The following is a 15,606-nucleotide window of genomic DNA, read 5'->3' as shown; positions in this document are numbered from 1 at the left end:
TTACTCTTTGGGTACAATAAATTATTTTGGGATTTTTGCAGGCTTGCCCTGCTTATGTCCTCAGCCCAAACACTCGAACTAATTATCCTTCCCAAACAAATCTTCCACTCTTTTTAGTGGAAAGTCCTTGCAGCTCCAGCTGGAGATGAAGCTACAGCCTTCCTGAATGGGTATTTGTTTCCAGAGAAAGCCAGCATCCCCTTTTATAGCCTCCTCACGTACTGAAGCTGAACTGTTTTGGTTTTGTAAGACTGGGTTTATAAATATAAATCCTTCTTTTTCCATCTTCCAGAAATTTGTGAAAATACCAGACTACTAAATCCATAGAAAGCATCCTTTCTTGACTCCATAGTGCCCTGGGTTTTGTTTTCCTCTTCTTTTGTTTGTTTACATTTGTAATTTCTTTCTTTTTTTTTAAATTTTTATGTATTTTTTAAATTTCTTTTTGGTGTTCCAGAATTCATTGATTATGCACCACACCCAGTGCTCCATGCAATTTGTGCCTTCCATAATACCCACCATCTGGTTCTCCCAACCTCACACCCCCCGCCCCTCCAAAACCCTCAGTTTGTTTCTCAGAGTCCACAGTCTCTCATGGTTCGTCTCCCCTTCCAATTTCCCCCAACTCCCTTCTTTCCAGTTTACATTTGTAATTTCAAAGGGCATTTGGGAGGGAGAAGAGGAAGATGTGTGCTTTGTATGGCACATTGAACTCGAAGTTAACTATAAAATTTTAAACTATTATATTTGTATTTTCTATTTGTGGCCTATATACAAAAATCTTAGGTTGTTCCTTTTTTTTTTTTTTTTTAAGATTTTATTTACTTATTTGACAGACAGAGATCAGAAGTAGGCAGAAAATGGTCGCCAAACTGTGGAAAGAACCAAGATGTCCTTCAGCAGACGAATGGATAAGGAAGATGTGGTCCATATACACTATGGAGTATTATGCCTCCATCAGAAAGGATGAATACCTAACTTTTGTAGCAACATGGATGGGACTGGAAGAGATTATGCTGAATGAAGTAAGTCAGGCAGAGAGAGTCAATTATCATATGGTTTCACCTATTTGTGGAGCATAACAAATAGCATGGAGGACAACGGGAGTTAGAGAGGAGAAGGGAGTTGAGGGAAACTGGAAGGGGAGGTGAACCATGAGAGACTATGGACTCTGAAAAACAATCTGAGGGTTGAAGGGGTGGGGCGTGGGAGGTTGGGGGAACCAGGTAGTGGGTATTGGAGAGGGCATGGATTGCATGGAGCACTGGGTGTGGTGCAAAAACAATGAATACTGTTATGCTGAATATAATTAAAGAAAAAAAAGAAGTAGGCAGAGAGGCAGGACCCCCTACTGAGCAAAGAGCTGGATGCAGGGCTCAATCCCAGGACCCTGGGATCATGACCTGAGCTGAAGGCAGAGGCTTTAACCCACTGAGCCACCCAGGCACCCCTGTATGTTATTTCTTAATCCTCAAGACAGTTTTGAGAGTTAGCTATGACTGGCCTGATCTCCTGGAATCTTAGTGTCTTCATTGACACTTTAAAGGTGATGATTATAAAGATACTCTATATATCACAGAGCTTTTAGGATACAAAGAGATCAGGTATGTAATTTAGATACAGTGCCTAGCTTATAGCAGATGCTCTGAAAATATTAGTTTATTTGTCCAGTGCTAAGTCCTATAGTATTTTTAAGCTCCAGGCAACTATGCCCACAGCACATTTATGGCATTATAGCAAACTGCAATGTCCTTTCATTCTCTTTCCTGAAGGGCTTTTGTGTATAGCTCCCTCTGCTACTGGCTTATTTAGTATGTAAAATTCCTCTCCCAAGGATTAGCTTATATTAAGAATATTAATTATATTATCATATATTTATAATATATATTAAAATTAATAAAAGTTCTGGGGTGCATGGGTGGCTCAGTCAGGTAAGTGTATGCTTTTGACTCAGGTCGTGATGTAAGGGTCCTGAGATTGAGCCCCATGTTGGGGTCCCTGCTTAGGGGGGAGTTTGCCTTTTCCTCTTCCTTTCCCTCTGTGATCTCTCTCACTCTCACTGTCTATCAAATAAATACATAAAGTATTTAAAAAAATAATAAAAGTTCCAAAACTGGGTCCTGCAAGACCCTGTCAAATAGAATATTGTCCAAATGTTTTTTCCTTCTACAACTATGTCCCTGTAAGTTGATTAAATGTAGTGTTTGTGGCCATTGACCATAAGGAATAAATGCCCTCTTTTAGTATTGTTTCTTAAGCTAATCACATTTAATTCATCTTGTTTCAATGTTCAGGAATTTTGCAAAATCGAGCACTGTGGACTCACAGTACAATAAAACCCTTACAATGCTCTTGTGTCATATTTGTTTCATTTGCCTCTTGCTTTTTTCTCTATCACCCTTTACTTTCTGATGTGTCTCTTGGGCTTGAATTACACATCTGAATATACAGAGTAGATTTGGTGTACCGGGGATTTTTATGTGCCCTAAGTTACAGATCTGCTGTGCTATGTGACTTGTGTTTCCAGACTCGTTCATAATCCTAAGTGAGGGAGAGATCTGTGTTCAGGGTTGTTGCATTTCACAAGAATGGAGAATTGGACGAAAGCTCAAGGCACATTATCTGTTAGTTTTTAAAACCCTGAGCATTTCAAGGGAAACATAATCCATATGTATCTCATCTGTTCACAACTTTCCTTATCAAAATATTATGCTGTTGAGCTCAGAGGTGCCCAGGATGTCAGTTAAGCTTTTTTTTTTTTTTTAGATATTATTTGTTTATTTGACAGAGAGAAATCACAAGTAGATGGAGAGGCAGGCAGAGAGAGAGAGAGGGAAGCAGGCTCTCTGCTGAGCAGAGAGCCCGATGCGGGACTCGATCCCAGGACTCTGAGATCATGACCTGAGCCGAAGGCAGCGGCTTAACCCACTGAGCCACCCAGGCGCCCCATCAGTTAAGCTTTTTGAAGATTTCTCATTTAATTGTGTAATAGGAGATCATGTTTTGGCAAGAAAAAGAGGTTCTGTCCCTTCTAAATTCTCTATCTCAAAATTTAGTTGTCTTTATCTTCCCCAAATCAAGAGATTTAAGGCACAGATTTATTTTAAATTATTAAAAATGAGCTAATGCTATTATAGGTATATAAATAAGAAAAAAGAGAGACGGCACCTGGGTGGCTTAGTCAGTGAAGCATCTGCCTTTGGCTCCAATCATGATCCCAGGGTCGTGGGGTTATGGCCCCAGGGTCCTGGAATCAAGCCGTGTCAGACTCCCTGCTCAGCAGGGGAGTCTGCTTCCCCCTCTCTCCCTCTGCCCCTGCTCTTGTACTCTCTCTTGCTCTGTTTCTCAAATAAATAAAATCTTTAAAGAGAGAGAGAGAGAGTTCTCAACACAGTTACTACTGTGTTGATTTAGAAATCTTAAGGGGAAAGAAGACTGTAGAAAATAATTTTATTTCTAAACAAAGAATCCTTTGGAAGCAAACCAAATAACTAAAGGATATCTTTCATCAACGTCAGAGAACATAAAGAGGGTGTGGATATTCAAATTATTACAAATCAGTGTTGAATTATAACATTGGCAAATTCTTACTGATTTTACCATATTTGTTAATTTAATATAAAAATAAAATTCTCAATAGTGTTGATAACTTTATCAGGTGACTTTTGGAAAACTTTTAAATTTTGTTGTTTTATCCTCTGGAATAGTTCCTGTGTATGATCATATTTATAGTTTACAAAAATGGCTGTTATGGGTTATGTTTTCATTTACTGTATTATCCTACAAACTACATGCTCAAAATCTATACCAGAAAAGATGTGATTTCAACTTAAGTGAGATTTTTTTTTTAGTGTGTTGTTTTTGGTAAATTCTTAGATTTTGAATGATAGTCCAATACAGAATTCATTTGTCTCACTTTCTTCTTGCATTCAGGCCTTCCCAGCTGTGCATGGATTTCCATTTTGGCTCTGCTATGTGACATCAGGCATTAAGTAGCATCTCTGAGCCTGTTTCCTAATATATATTAGAAAAAGAAGGGTAAGAACCATATGCCTCACAGAGAGTTGTGAAGATTAAATATGATTTCCATTATATACTGCTGTGGTCACTGATGCTATTACTAGAAATGATGGCAACAAATTTCCCCATTCAGAATAATTTCCTTAAAATTTTTTTTTATTTGAGTATAGTTGACATACAGTGTTACATTAATTTCAAGTGTATGGCATAGTGATTCAACTTCTTTATATGTTATACTGTGCTCACAAGTGTAGCTACCGTCTTTTACCACACAATGGTATTATAATACCATTGACTATATTCCCTAGGCTGTGCCTTTTATTCCTGTGATTTATTCATTCCATAACTGGAAACCTGCATCTCCCACTGCCCTTCACCCTGGAATGATTTCAATAGTTATATTTGTTCTATTGCTGTATGTACTTTGTTATCTGAAAGTCATACCATTTATTTGAGAACAAAGTATCATTTTCACATTCCTTTCCAGAGATTTTTTTTTTTTTTTTGGTAACTGTTGTTTTTACTTCGTTGGTGATTTTTAAAAAATAGCTTCTATGGCAGAATCAAACTGAATTTATCATCATGATGAATAGATACAAATACAAATAAAAAGGCTTTTTTTTAAGAAAAAGATTTTATTTATTTATTTGCAGGAGAGAGAGAGCGAGAGTGATACCAGGAACACAAGCAGGGGGAGTGGGAGAGAGAGAAGCAGGCTTCCCGCTGACCAGGGAGCCCGACGTGGGGCTGGATGTGGGGCTTGATCCCAGTGGGATCATGACCCAAGCCGAAGACAGATGCTTAATGACTGAGCCACCCAGGCACCCTAAAAATACCATTTTTAAGACTATAATTTCCATATCTCTGGCTTGTAGCAGAAAGAGATGAGCACCAGCGTTTCCTGTCAACGTTGCGGAGTTCCAAGAAGTTAAGGCCCTTTCCTCCTCTCATAACCAAAGGACAATTTAAAAGGAAGTGCTAAAGTGAGAATTTTTCTTTTTTAATAAAAGTAAAGAAAAAGAAAAATCAAATAAAAAATTGCTGCCAAGGGAGAAAGAGAATTGGAGAACTGTGACAAATCCCTCTGGGGTCCAGATTGTTGGCGCAATGAGGAGAGGTTAGAGTGAATGGAACAATGGGAAATCAGTCATGAGCCTGAAACTAATCATTTGGCTTCTGAACAAAAGGGGGAAGAACCAATATTTTAGAAAGGGTAGAAAGCCCAGGGAGCTGGTGCAGAAGTAAGTTCCTTTATTCAAGAACAAAACGTCAAAGAGAATTAATAGATGATTTACTGGAGCCTGTCCGGCATCTGAGAACGACTTACATGTTATAAAGAGGTTTCCTTTCCCAGATAATTGAAACAATGTTAAAAAATATTGCGTTTAAGAAAATATTTGATAATATATTTTCAGACTTTTGAATATATTGTTTAATTTCCTTCACAATTATAAACGCAGGGGTCTTTCTAAATCTAATGAGTGTCTGACTGTGTTGTTTTTGGTATACCTAGAGATTGCCATTTTTCCCCTCAATTGCTTTAATTATAGTAGAGCTGCATGTGCATTTTTTTCCCATTTCCTATACTTTGACAGGAAATGTAATAAAGTCTTTGAATGATTATGTAATAATAAATAAACAGAACTGTTGCTTAAAAAGCTGTATTGCTATTAGGTAACTTGAAATGAGTGCTTATCTGTTGTAAGTCTGGATTCTATATGTGGAAGATGTTTTGGAGGGGTCAGCGTATAATGTGGAGAAGTGTAGGTTGAAAGAAAGTTGAAGAATCCCTTTGAGTGGGTTATGAATGTACTAAAAGCACTTTTCCTATGAAATAATTAAGAAAATTGCTTGCTGGATTTGGAAATCAGCATTGTTCAGCTGCCCATAATGTGAGATTTTCCATTATACTAACAAATACAATGATTGGAAGAGGGTAGGTAGAGAGGAGATTTAGGTATCTGACTAGGAGAGTGTAGAGAAGGCCAGTGCTGAAAATATCAGATTCATAAAAATGGATTTTTTTGTTGCTCTATGTGGAGTGCCCAAATCTGATACCCAAATTTTTGTCATCATCTTTATGGACTGTATTTCTCCTCTCTATGGGCCAAAACTGAGGGCATGCTGGAGCAAGAAGAAAGAAAAAGAGAAACCCAGTCAATGCGTGGCTACCTTATGCTATGCTAGACAAAATCACAAGGTAAGACTCTTAGTTGACAAAGTTTGCCATTCACCTTAGCAAAAATATTTACCCACTCACTCCAAGTAAGCATAAATCTGTGTAAATAGGAGGAACAGGGACTGGGATCCTAGATGGAGCCTGGCATCTGGTCTTAATGCTATATCTAACTCACTGTGCAAATTGAAGTATGTCACATAATTTTAATTGGGTCTCAGTTTTTCCATTTGCCAAGTAAGTTGAACGAGGTGTTCTTCATGATCTTTTTGAGTTCTAAGATTCTCTGATTCTGTAATTCATGTTGAAAATGTAGAAAGTGTCATAAATAAGTTACAAATAAGATGCTATGGAATGTCAGAAGAAGAAATTTCTTAGAATTTTGAGCTTAATGGAAGACCTTGTAGATACCAGTTTCACATGTGGAAATGAAGGAACATACCTTCAAGTCAAAAGGAGTGCAAACATATGGAGAAGAAAAGGGTAAGGCTCTAACAGAGAACAAGGAATTAAACTTCTTAAGAGCCCGTTGCTTTTTCTTTTAAAGAGAGGCAGCCTTTATTTAAAAACACACATAACACACAAAGAACCTCTCTAATAAAAAAGTCTTAGGTAAATAGGAATCAAGGGTAAAGTGAAAAAGAAATTCTATTTCTGATATCCAAAAAAATATAATCTCACTGAATAAAACTTGTACAATATAAAAATTATAGGTATGAGAATAAAACTCATGTGTAATTCCAACATGCAGAGATAATTACTGTTAATATTTTGATATCTTGGTGTACTTCCTTCTAATCTTTATTTTATGCATAAATATACATATATTTGTATAATTATGCTCCCACTGTACACATTATTTCAGTACCTATTTTAGATCTTAATATATCATACAGGATTCTTCCCACCTGGTTCCTTTTTGGGAAAATTTAATTCTGGGCTTCTCAATCTGCTTTGTCAGGAATCAGCCTGTCCTTAATGATACTCTAATCAGTTTCAGGAGAAAGTGCATGTTAAGATTTGGTCATAATAAGAATATTTATTAAGATAAGATTGGTATTTTTTTCTCCAAATAATCAATTCACTTGCTGTTACATTCTAGCTTCCTGGAGGACAAGGATGAACCTCCGGTCCCACACAGGATTGGACTTGACATGGAGTAAGTGCTCATATTTGCTGAACTGCACTTTTAGTGTAAATGGTCCTTTTAGAGGAAGGACAAATGCCCAATGGCTTTCCTGCTGGCAGCTAGAGAAAACTTTCGTGCATTTGGCAATTCCTGATCAAAAACACTATTGCTTTCCTTGCCTGGTATTTTCTTATATTTAGTATGTGTGTACATATATATATATATATGCATACACATACATACATACATATATAAAATACCTAGTATCTATATCTATATCTACACTGTAATAATATATATAGGAAAAAGCTAAATTTGACTTAAAGAAAAATGTTAAGTAACTAATAGGACACAACAGTGATGAGGATATGGCAAAATTGTGAAGGTTGAGCCTGAATGACAAATATTTAGAAATACAACTCTACCAGATTTCCTGAACCAAGCAAAGAGTACGAGTGTTTTTCCTACTTTCTTTCTTCCGTTATGTAGGAGGAAGTGTGTAGTATCCTTATGCGGATTATTCCAGATTGGAAATATTCTTTGCATTCCAGGTTACTCTTGTATTACCAGTCAGTGGATCTAACCGACTCAATTTCAACCTCCTCTGAGGATTCAACCAGTTCTTGTCAACATCTTTTCAAACACCATTTGTTGTTCCCTTGTTTTTATTTGTTAATTATGATACTGTAATTGCATTTCCTTTTTCATCAAGAAGTGCCAAGTGTTCTATGGGAAAGCTGTGATGATTCTAGTAGTTTAAAATATTTAGCCAATTAATACAGAGTTCTAATTTGTGCTCGGCATTTAACAAACTCTTATAGGGGCACCTGGGTGGCTTGGTTGGTTAAATGTCTGACTCTTGGTTTCCGCTCAGGTTGCGTTCTCATGGGTCGTGGGATCAAGCCCCACACTGAGGTCTGTGCTCAGTGAGGAGTCTGCTTGAAAAGATTCTCTCCTTCTTCATGCACTCCCATGTGCACTTGCTCTCTCTAAAATCAATAAATAAATCTTAAAAAAATGCAACCTTTTAGATTTGAGATGGACAGCTCTGCTGTTGATAAAGTGAAATAGATAATCTCTCTAAGGTTACATATAGTTCTACAAAAATTCTATGTTCCTGAATGTCTGATTTCTGTGTTTAAGTATGTTATGGGGTTAGAGCTGTCCTTGTTTGTACTCTATGGTCAGCCACACCTGAGCTACAGAGTTCCCAGAAGTCACTATGATCTGTGTGATTTCAGTTTGCTCCATTTCCCTGATCTGTGGATATTAGATTGAAATCCCATAATTTCTTTTCTTCTTCTTCTTTTTTTCTTTTTCCCCCATAATTTTTACGTAGAACACTGGTTTTAGGTGTGAGATATTACGTAAGAATGCACAATCACCCAGCCCATTCAGTGCTATGGAAGGTACATTTTAAAATTCTGATACACATAGCAATCAGGGTTATAATTAACCCTAAAGATTTTAATTCTCCGGGGGAAACCTTCCAGTTTTCACACTCCCAAATCCAAAGTGCTAATGTGAAATGTTTGGTATTATACAGTGTAATTGTTGTGTTCATAGACGATCATTCACGAGTTTGCTTTTGGTTTTAAAAATTCGTAATACCTAATTCTTTTTTAGGCTTTTAAGTTTAGCTTACATATACTATCAATTGGTTTATATGTTTAGAAAATGTTAATCACATTTAAAGATTCTTGAATATTTGGTCTAATTTAAATATATTCAAATATTATAAAGTGCTTTTATATTTATATATTTTATTGTCTGTATACCAGTTCCTTTGACTTAATAATACTTCCCAAACACTGTTTTTTTAAATAACTGTAAGTGAAACTTAGAAATATGTTGAGCCTAGATTCTCAATGCTTTGTATAATCTTAGTAATATATCAACTTAAAGTCATAAGTCTAAACCTAAATTATATGCTTTCAATTGGAATCATAAGACTGGCACTCTAATAGACCTAACTCTTTTAAACACTAAAAGTACAGAAAATACCAAATATTGGCAGACTTCTTTCTAACACAAAATATTAATATCATGGTTTTAATTTTCTTAAACATTTTCATACTTAGTTTTAAGTCCTTGGAGTTGAAAGACATGAACTCCCTAGGTCAGATGGTGGCCATCCCAGTTACCTGAGGTTACCTATGATTAGATATTTGCATCGGCTCGCTGTTCAGATTCTGTGGAAGACTTTGATGCAACACAATGAGCCACATGTGTAGTGGCAAAACCAATGACTCAGGGACTCAGGCAGGATGATCCTACAGCCCATGACCCTGGATTAGAGTTTCACAGATTGCTTCATTCTTTAATGTGTTCAAAGAAGTCTGCAAGCTCTAATTAGGATAATGATTTGATTGATTTTGCATTGCTTTGTCTTCTAAGATATGAGTAGGGCTTTCCCTTCTAACTCACTTTTGATCTTAATGAGATTCTAAAGTATAAAATAGCTCTTTGAAACAAATTTAAAGATTTTAAAATTTGATAATAGCTTAGAACCTTTAGTTGTCCTAATTTTAGCTGCTCACAAATTTTAAAATGATATCTGGTTGACACTGGATATTTCTCATGTTTTTGTCGGACTTGAAGTCCCTACTTATAAGACCTATGACTAGAAAGGGGCACCTGGGTGGCTCAGTCAGTTAAACAGCTGCCTTTGGCTAAGGTCTTGATGTCAGGGTCCTGGGATTGAGCCCCACATCCAGCTCTCTGTTCAGGGGGAAGCCTACTGCTCCCTCTCCTTTTGCCTGCTGCCTCTCCCGCTTGTGCTCTCTCTTTCCCTCCCTCTCTCTGTGTCAAATAAATAAATACAATCTTTAAATATAAAATAAAATAAAAGATCTATGAATAGAAAGGAAATCTCCAGCCTGAGTTTTGTGGACTCTCCCCAGCTTAGTTAAACAGTGTTGAGTATGCTCCTACTTAGGGTCAGACATGATTCACGCTGGTTATTGGGTTCATGCTAATCACTTAGGAATCCAGAGACGTTTACTTCTCCATGTAGTATAGAATTCAGATCAGGCCTAGGATGAATCCTGCAGGTGAGGAAAAAATATGATTGGCTGGGAGAGACTAATAATACTTCTCATCTTTACTTATTTACTTATTTTACTCAATTAATTAATTGATTAATTAATTTTTATTGACACATAATGTATTATTTGCTTCATGGGTACAGGCCTGTGAATCATCAGTCTTACACACTTCACAGCACTGACCATAGCACATACCTTCCCCAATGTCCATAACACAGTGACCCTATCCCTACTGCCCACCGCCCCCACCCCCCAGCAACTCTCTCCCTCTCCTCTTTAAATAGAGTCTATGTAGAAGCACATTGTTTAGCTGAGTTATTGGTCCTATACCAGGGCAATATGATACTCACTTTCCCCATCGTTTCTTTAGAATAAACTAGTTAGAAAAAATAGAAGGATGTCAAATGTCATCTATTTCCCAGACTCCTCTTGGAACTTAGTAAATGACAAATAAGATTATAAAGCTGTATTTTGCTCTAATAATAATTAGCTGATTTTTCACACTAAGATGTTGCTTTTGGGTATTGATGGGGGCTAGTTTAATTTTTTTTTTTTTTTTTGAGGATTTATTTATTTTAGAGAGAGAGAACATGCCTGAGAATGAGGGAAGGAGCAGAGGAAGAGACTCTGAGGCTGACCCCCAGAAGAACATGGAGCCCAATTCCAGGCACAATCTCAAGACACATGAGATCATGACCTGAGTCAAAAGCAAGAACTGGATGCTTAACTGACCCGAGCCACCAAGGCACCCCTTTTTAGCTGTTAATTATTATTTGATGATGGCATTGGGTTTTCCTGTTTTACCAGCCTACATGTGTTTGTAAGATGGTTAGTAGGGGTTGGATTCAGTCTGAGGATGTGGAAGGAACAAATGATCTGATACAATACGATCCTGGCTGGTTGTATTAGCATCAGGACACCCCAGACTCTGTAATGCAACTATCTAGTCCATCAGAACACAACTCGTTGTCTAGATTTATTGTTCTTTCTTACAGTTTTCTATTCTTTATTCTTTATTTTATGTTCTTACCATCTTTGATTTTTAAAATTTTTTTTAGTTGATAAGATGTCATTTTTAGAAATCGACTTGAAAAATTTGTCTTTTCTAACTTGGGACTAATTCACAGCCATTCCCTCCCCTCTCCTCCCCTTAAGAGAAAATATTTTCTGTGTTTTATTCAACAGTTTTGATGTCTTTGAATTTAATTTTCCTAAGCATAGGAAAAATAGGATGTCTAAGTAAAGCCTCAATTGCAGAGTAAACAAGTTTACACCTTTTTCCCCTTAATGTGGATAACATTGTGTTCTAATAAAAAGTAAGGCTTCGTTTCAAGGGCACTCTCTGGGTGATGCAGATTCTTGGATTCCTCTGTGTTTTGTTAAAACTCATTATGTGCCTGAATGACTAAAGGGAGAATGGGTGTTTTTATATTCCTCAATGGATGTCAGTTGTAATCAAGTTCAAGCAGCAAACAAAGCTCAAAGTGAATGAACACAGGGTGTTTTCTATCAGTGGCATCTTCATTTTTGAGCTATTGTGCCATTCACAATAAAAGAAACAGACAGACTCTGTTGTAAGCAAACACTGAATAACTCAGTTTAGTTCATTCAGATTATTGTGGATGTGTCATTAACATAGGAGTGACCTGGAAGGGAGCCAGTTTCTCTGTTCTGTATCTAAAAATGGATCACTGTACTGCTGAGAATACTGTGAAGCCAATGTAGAAAATAATTTATTTGAAAGATACAACATAAAAGGCTGAAAATTCTCAATCTAGATATTAGAAAATGATTGAGGACTTGTTTGCAAAGCCTCTATGGCTAAAGGACTGGCTTTCTTTCCCTGGTCTTTTTAAACAAATGATATTCTGCTCATTTTTTGGTGGATACATTATCACTGATATTAACAGGAATCAAAAGTAAACATGAAGTTTATACCAGTTTTTTTCCAGAAAAGACTCTTAGTTGTAAGAAAATTAATATGTTCAAATAGCTCATGTGAAAAGGGAAATAGTGTTCAGCGAAAAATATGAAGACCTTATGGCATCTGAGAAGAGTAAATATGTCAAGTCAAGATTCTAAACCCGCTGTCAGGAACGGCGCTTCCTTGTTCTGTTTCTGTCTCCCTCTGTGGGTGTTTTCTCCATTCTTCTATCTCTGAATCAGTTTCCTGAGCTTATCCATCTTGCACACGGACCTATCTGACCACCTCACGTTGACTTTTATTTGATCTTTTAGCTCTAATTTCTACATCCGATGGACTCAGATTTCCAGTGTCTCAGTTTCAAGATCCTTACAGGTAAATCTGATGGATTGTTAGTAATACACTGACTATTCAAGAATTGTGGAGCAAGGCTGTGCAGCCTAGGGTGTGGTAGGCTCTAATGAAGTAGCTGTGTTAGGAGCAGGAAATGATACGTATGACTGTTACAGTTTCCACAGTGTGTTTAAGTCAATGGCCTTAAAACTTTTTCCACCATGATCCTGAAGCAGAAATATTTTTTTTTCATCTCCATGTTAATTCCTTTTTTTTTCTTTTTCCTCCAAGTTTGGGACAGTCTTTATTGGAGCTTGGAATGTCACTGTGATTCACCTTAATCAGAAGCAGACCATGGGCAAATGCGCTGCAACAGGGGTGGACACCCAGCAGGGGCCACCCGGGCTAGCCTGGGAACCTCGACTGCCTGTAGGCAGTACCCAGGCACGCACACGTGTGCACACACACAGATACGTATTAATTCTTGAAGCAGTACTTCCTCTTATTACACCTGATACACTCTAGTCTTCCCTTTTCTATTTCTTCCTCTCCCAATTCATTCCATTACATAAAGGCATGCTGCTCTTGTCTCACTAAATTGATTTCATGCTCCTCTAATGAGTTGCAACTTTAGTTTCAAAAGCACTGGTCTATACTTTTCTTTATATTGTTTTCCTTTGTAGCATTTATTATAATTATAATTGGCTCCCCTGTTAAATTTTGCAGTTTCCTTTGTAGGAGATACCACAATTAAATTGCTTCCCTTGTTAAACTGCAATCCACATTAAAGCAGAGACTGTGTCTGTCTTGTTTACTACTGCATTCCCAGCACCTAACAGAGTTCCTGGCACATAGTAGATGCTCAATTGGGTAAATATTGATGAATGAATAAATGAAGACCCAAACAGATGGCACCCTTAATGGGCTCACCTGGTTTTTTGCAAGAAGTACATTCAGATACATATAAAACCGGCTAATCTGGCATGGCTCTGCTGATGGAAAAAGCAGATGGAAAGGCCCAGCAGGACACTCCGTGGAGCAAGAAGGGCAGGCCAAAGAGCAAGTTTCCATCTAGTCACCGGCAGCTGCCTGAAATTCTTCCACCAGGGAAAATCTCCTGTGATAGAGGAGGAGCCAGTGTCAGGTCTGAGCTCAGATCTCTTGGTTCTCATCTAACATTTATTCCACCATTAACGCCTTGTTGGTTACATGTGCAAAATTTCATTTTTGGTATTTTCATTTTTATCTTTACAGCTCATCATAGAGAAAGAAAGAACCACACAATATCTTCACACAAGATACCATGATACCTGCTTTCCAGCGAGACAAAGACATCTGGTTGGGAGATTAATAACACACAAAGCTCCACTCCCTCTCTTCTTGCTAGCCTCCTCCTGGCAAATCACAGACTCCCATCACATCAAGATTCATTTAACTCACTTCTGCAATTTATGGCTCCTACTGCTCTCTACCAGTTGTTTCAAAATCTACTTTTTATAAATGGCTATTTTTAATGGCATCATGTGCTTTCTTTTCCTGTTTGCCAAGATTCTGAATCTACAGGACTTTTTTTTTTTTTTTTTAATTTAAAGAAGGATTGCGTTTTATTTTTTAAAGGTTTTTTTCCCATTTTATTTTATTTTATTTCTTTTCAATGTTCCAGCATTCATTGTTTATGCATCACACCCAGTGCTCCACGCAATACATGCCCTCCTTAATACCCAGCACCAGGCTCACCCAACCCCCCACTCCCTTCCCCTCCCAAACCCTCAGTTTGTTTCTCAGAGTCCACAGTCTCTCATGGTTTGTCTCTCCCTCTAATTTCCCCCAACTCACTTCTCCAGGATAATTTAATAAACAATTACAGTGGTTTCATCTTTAGACCTACTGAATGATCTTTGGGTAAAAGCTGTATTTATGTAAAAAGCAATTCATAGACTGATAAGCCTTTCATCACAGCTCTCTGATATCCATAAAACATGACTGAGAGGACTTATTGTAACACTCAGCCAGTTCCATATGCTTCAAAATATTAATTTACAAGGTGAAAATATTATGCTTTTCAAAAGTCCATTTAATATCGAGTTAAAATTACAATATACAATTTAATTCATTACACATATGATCTGAGTATACATTTATCATCCATATGTATTTATAATTCTTGAGAGGGAGAATTTATATCTCAGCTCAGTGTTTCTCAACCCTTTTTAGTATGCTGTATGAATTTGCAGAGTATATAGTAGAGGGAGGAGGAAGTTTCCTTTTGCCATCTACACCCATTGCAGCTTGAATCAAATGAGCATGTAAACATATGCAGCAGATGTGAATTTTGTCCATGGTACTTGGAATGAATGCAGTTCAAGGCTTTTGAGGAACAGTTCTTTGCTTTTCAGTTCAATCCCATTTAGTTCCTTACAGAGAGGGGCTCTACACATTGGGTGCTAGCCAAGAGTGCTTCTTTTTGCTGGTCTTGGAATTCTTGGCTTCTAGAGTCCAATAGCCCCAGAAGCACCATGAAGCAACTTTCATCTAAGGTCCTACCAATTCTCCTGGCACTCTGTGGGCATGAAGTTCTGGTTTCTGTTCCTTGGGTAATACACAAAACTGCCAACATATCTTAAGCCCATTGGAAAAAAAAAACAACCATATTATTTGTTATTCAGAATATATTCTAAGTAAAGAGGTAATGACTATATCTATACACATAAATACATACATGCACTCTTTCTCTCCTTGTGAATACTCTACAAATAGTCCACAAATACTTTGTCATTGAAGGACTGTTTAGCTAATTAATTCTTTTTAATTCATGAAAAAAAACCAAGATATATGCTTCTGGGAATTATTTGTTGATTATATAAAGCATAGGTACATGAATCATGTAAAAGTTAATCTCTAATACATGGAAACAATATTTTGGTAATATTATAGTTTATTTTAAAAACAGCTATATTTTAGAGATTTATACTAAAGT

The 15,606-nt window shown here is 37.0% G+C and overlaps 1 long non-coding RNA gene across 1 annotated transcript; it reads left to right on the top strand.

Annotated features, from left to right (window-relative positions):
* Positions 1-6,135: 6,135 nt before the first annotated feature.
* Positions 6,136-14,510, top strand: LOC131828106 (uncharacterized). The gene is made up of 4 exons (XR_009352235.1): positions 6,136-6,220; positions 7,299-7,355; positions 12,611-13,773; positions 13,884-14,510. It is a non-coding gene; the product is annotated as an uncharacterized LOC131828106 (long non-coding RNA).
* The last annotated feature ends 1,096 nt before the right edge of the window (positions 14,511-15,606 follow it).

The sequence above is a fragment of the Mustela lutreola genome, chromosome 3, assembly GCF_030435805.1.
Source record: "Mustela lutreola isolate mMusLut2 chromosome 3, mMusLut2.pri, whole genome shotgun sequence".
In the NCBI taxonomy this organism is placed as follows: domain Eukaryota; kingdom Metazoa; phylum Chordata; class Mammalia; order Carnivora; family Mustelidae; genus Mustela; species Mustela lutreola.
This window is presented reverse-complemented; position numbering and strand designations above follow the sequence as displayed.